At 41.9% G+C, this 4,909-nt stretch overlaps 1 long non-coding RNA gene across 2 annotated transcripts; it reads right to left on the bottom strand.

Moving 5' to 3' along the window:
- Nucleotides 1-2,966: 2,966 nt before the first annotated feature.
- Nucleotides 2,967-4,526, bottom strand: LOC141629216 (uncharacterized). 2 transcript variants are annotated; one of them, XR_012537246.1, is made up of 3 exons: nucleotides 4,267-4,526; nucleotides 3,749-4,183; nucleotides 2,967-3,199 (listed from the first exon to the last, which is right to left on the bottom strand). It is a non-coding gene; the product is annotated as an uncharacterized LOC141629216 (long non-coding RNA). The 2 variants fall into 2 exon arrangements; XR_012537245.1 differs by having other exon boundaries at nucleotides 3,749-4,169; nucleotides 4,267-4,525.
- Between the last annotated feature and the right edge of the window lie 383 nt (nucleotides 4,527-4,909).

Raw genomic sequence — 4,909 nt, 5'->3', positions numbered from 1 at the left:
GTCTAAGATGCAGCTGGCACTGGGTTACAGGAGCCATGTGGTTCGGTTACATGGTATACCTAAAGATATCGTTTATAATCGTGATGCGAGGTTCATATCCAAGTTTTGGCAAGAACTGCAGGAATTGATGGGTACAACCTTGAAGATGAGTACAGCCTTTCATCCAGCAACTGATGGTCAGACAGAACAAACCATCAAGACCTTAGAGGACATGTTGAGGACATGTGTTATGGAGTTTGGGGGCAGCTGGGAAGACAGGCTTGATCTGATCGAGTTTTCATACAACATCAGTTATCATACGAGCATCGGGATGACATCTTTTGAGGCTTTGTATGGCCGGAAGTGCCGAAGTCCGGTTTGTTGGGATGATACTTCTGAGACAGTGGTTTAGGGCCACAGCTGGTACAGGATATGGTTGAGCAAGTCCAGTTAATTCGGCAAAAGATGAGAGCAGCTCAAGATCGTCAGAAGAGCTATGCCGATTTACACTGTAGGGACATTGAGTTCGCAGTAGGTGACAAAGTCCTTTTGAAAGTGTCACCTATGCGAGGTGTGATGAGATTTGGGAAGAGAGGTAAGCTAAGCCAAAAGTTCATAGGTCCTTATGAGATTTTGGACCGTATAGGCGAGGTAGCCTACAGATTAGCTTTGCCACCAGCTTTGGATAGAGTTCACAATGTTTTCCATGTTTCTCAGCTTCGGAAGTATGTGAGTGATCCATCGCATATCCTTGAGATGGAGAACATCGAGCTTGATGAATCCTTGTCCTACGCCGAGATTCCTAATTAAAGAGATTATTGATCGCAAGGTTCGTAAGAAAAGAAATGGTGAGACGGTCTTACTCAAGGTCCTTTGGTCTAATCATAATGTTTTCCTAGTCTTTTTTATCAGGTATGTTTGGTTACGGGGACGTAACCGTTGTCTGTTTAGGGCGGTAGGAGATGGTCGCGGTTCTGTTTTGTCTTATTTTTGAGTCGGGTTAGTGAGTTTTGTGGTGTCTTGTGTGGTTCTTTGGCGTTGATAAATGCTTGTTAGTGTAGTCTTTTTGCGTTGTGTAGTGTCTTGTTTTGGGGTGGTGTGTGAACTTCGGGACGAAGTTCTTTTTAAGGAGGAAAGACTGTAATACTACGGATTTTCTTTGGTGACTACTCGACCGAGTAGAGGATACTCGGCCGAGTATACACTTTACTCGACCGAGTATCCGGTCTGGCGAAGTGTATTTTGACAGTTTGATTAGGGAATGTTTAGGGATATTTTTATATCCCACGTCAGTTTCTAAAACATAATTTCAAACCTCATCATTTTACGATTACCCTAATCACTCCATAATCATCCTTTAATCTTGTGGTGTGTGCAATTGTCGCGGTCTTTGCGTATAATCTCTTGTTCTACTGTTGGTAAGTTTCATCTCCATGTTATTTGTATTCGTTTGGGATCATTGTATTTATGAAATTCGGGATATGGGGGTTGTCTAATGTGTAATTATGTATGTGATTATTGTATAGGAGAAGACTTCGTAGAGGAGCCTTTCTGATTGCCCAAGTTTCGTTCTACTGTTGATTGCTAAGGTAAGGTTTCCCTACTCAGTTTACTGTTCATTGTTAAGACATGGTTATTTTGTGAATATTGTTATCTGCTGATCATCGGAGTATGAGTGTTGTGGTGACGGTGTTGGTGTGGAGATGTTGTGACGGCTGTGATGTTGTGTGATTGTGATTGTGATGGAGTCACTTGCGGGAGTGGCTTCACACCCTAGTTCGCCCTCCGTGGAACCCGCCACGGGAGGGGATGTGCACATTAAGGGACAGGGATTGTTAGTCGCTCGTTGATGAGCTGGACTAGGTGGGAGTGGCTGCGGTCACCCATCGCGGCGAGGATTACATTGCGATGGGTAATCAGCGGGGCTACACACTTTGGTGTGTAGTCGGTTCTTGTGTGAGATCGGGAGATTGGAGTTGGAGGATGATCATTTGGTTATCTCGTCATTTGTCTTATATTGTTTGTAAGTATCGACCCGTTGTTGTTTGTGGAATCTGCGGTGATCCATTCGGGGATGGTGAGCAGGCTTGACAGGTACTGCTAATGGTGAGTTTGGGGCAGTCATGGGAGCGTTGTCATCACCAGTCATAGCATCACCGTTCGAGTCTTAGTTTTGATTTTATTAGTTGTGAGACATTGGATTTGTATTGTTGAATAAGTTTTTGGATTTTGGTTTGACGTAAACTTTAACCTTTATGGCATTTAATAAATGTGCTCAGTTCAGACGCTTTTGATATGTACTAACCTCGGGTAACCGAGATGGTAACACACTTTCATGGTAGGGTGGTCCTGGTAAGGCACTTTGGTATGAGGGGGTGTTACACTCGAGTCACAAATAAGATCAAGAATAATTTGCATGATCATAACGTAAAAAAGTCCTAAATTGACCAATTACCAATCATGAAAAAGATGCATAACCAAATAAATGATTAATAGAAGTTACAAATGAAGAAGAACAAATAGGGGACTCCCAACCGAGTGGGGTTCCGGCGGCCGGTCCACCAGCTGGGACACATGCCATAATTCAAAATTTTAATTGAAAGTGTTAGGGGGCTCCGAGCCGGGTGGGGTACCGGCGGCCGGTCCACCGGCTAGGACAACACTTATATCTCGAAAATCTTCTAAAACTTACAGTGAATTCCCAGCCGGGTGGGGTACTGGCGGCCGGTCCACCGACTGGGACAACAACTATTTTGGAAATTCTTGAAAACTTACAGGGGTCTCCCAGCCGGGTGGGGTACCGGCGGCCGGTCCACCGGCTAGGACTACCTATACTCGTGTTTCACCAAAATCGACTCCCAAACAATTTGAAACCAACTATAATCGTTCCACATCAATTGTTTACGTATCCTAGCATGATTTTAACTCAGAAAAACATCGTATTTGAGACGGAAATTTAACCATTACGGATTTAAGACAATAAAGCATGGAACATTCATCCAAACATGTAAGAAAACTTATGTGAGACATATCCAACCAAAATTCAAGCAAAACACAACCAAAATTCAGATTTTAACATTTGAAAGGCTAAATTAACAACTAAAGCATACAAATTTGACACTTTGTCGAGTAACCCATCACCGTTACCTTGAAAGCGTCTTCACTCGTCCAATTCCTTGTCAACCATGTAAGTCTTCTTTCGGGTCCTCAAGTCCTTCACCTAAGATACAAAAAGAGTGAAATTTAGAACAAAACTCATCTTAGAAAGATGGAATTTTCGAAATATAGGAAAGATAGGATCTTTCTTACTTAGAAAGATGAAAAATGAAAAGAGGATGAGAATGGCGCGAGAATGATTGGGTTTGGTTAAGAAATGAATGAGTTATGGTGAAACTAAGAATGTTAAGAAGGTTTGATAATGATGTTGGTGGTTTAAGGGTTTATTTTTCAGAAAAACAAAGAAAGAAGATAGAGTGTTATGAGAAGGGTGGGTGGAAAAATGGGTGTCGTAGAGAAAAAGAAAGGCCCAAGTGAAACTTAAGCCCAAACGAAATACTACACGGTTATTACAACCGAAACCGTCTAGAAAATCCGACTACTCTATATATATGATATATATATATATATAGAGAGTCAAGATCCGGTGCAAACAACCACTCGGTGAGAATGGTGAGAACACATATCTACCATTAGATTAGAGTAATATCAATGGCTAGGATTAAATTTAAAATACGCTTAAACGCAATCCACTCTCCCTCACATTTCATACTTTAACACCTGCCACATGCACCAAGAACCCGTCGCCGGAGCTCTGGCAAAAATCTGGTCGGAGAATATCGCCATCATCGTCATATATGGTCGTCGGGGCACCGAGCAAGGCGACAATCGCCATCCTCTAATCCTTTTATACCTTCCTCTCCCTCTTCCTAATACACAATTACCACCACCATTGATCTCAGCTATCTCTTTCTCTTCCTGATTCACGACCACCACCACCACCATTGATCTCAGCTTCTGGCCGCCTAACAACCATTAGAGCCCGTTCGCCCCTTTCGACCCCTTCGACGGCAACTGTGATTGACATTTAATTTCAGATCTACTGTAACTTAGCACACCCAACTCCTAACTCAGCACGCTCGGACCACCACCGGCACCGCTCGAAGTCACTAACACACCGGCACCACCAACAACTGCATAATTTGCACTACAAGAAATCAATGTATCTGGTTTCTTTATTTATGTATCTCAAAGAAATTTTAATGTACCTAACAAGGAATTTTGATGTACCTAGCACACCGGCAGTTGGTAGGAGTAGGACGATAAGGACAACGAAATATCTGACATTGACATTGATTTTGGTCAACAACTTCCTTATCGAGAATTGTGTAGCTTCAATCTTACTAGTCTCAGCATCTTGTTCATCTAAGGCTTTAAGCTTCTTGTACTTCTTCTCATACATAAGTCTAAGTTTCTCTTCATCCTAAAATCAGCACAATGCCCTAAACAAATTGAGCGACAATGTAACAGAAATGTATTAAAAAATACAGATCAGAAATTCAGAACACATATACGACGACATGATAAAAACTTCATCTGACATTTAAGACGACAAAAGGTTTCAGGTAGATCAATACAACCAGCATACGACAAATACTTGAATAGCCATCCATGAGCAAAAAGCTTTTGAGAAGTTAAGAATACAAACCAAACAGAAGGGCAGTATAAGTAAAGCCACAGTCAAAAGAAGCACAGGGAGAAACAACATGAATTTTGCCGCAAAAAACTTGACCAAAATCAACATGAATTTTTCCAGGCAGTCCTACCTGGAAAAGGCCGGCTAATGCCTCATGTCCACACTCCGGTTGTTCTCATCTATTTCAAAGTATCTAGTCTAATACTTGATGTGTGTAGCCACTATTTTAATGTATCT

Source organism: Silene latifolia, chromosome Y, assembly GCF_048544455.1.
Source record: "Silene latifolia isolate original U9 population chromosome Y, ASM4854445v1, whole genome shotgun sequence".
In the NCBI taxonomy this organism is placed as follows: domain Eukaryota; kingdom Viridiplantae; phylum Streptophyta; class Magnoliopsida; order Caryophyllales; family Caryophyllaceae; genus Silene; species Silene latifolia.
The sequence above is the reverse complement of the archived record's forward strand: the minus strand, read 5'-3'. Positions and strand labels throughout refer to the sequence as shown.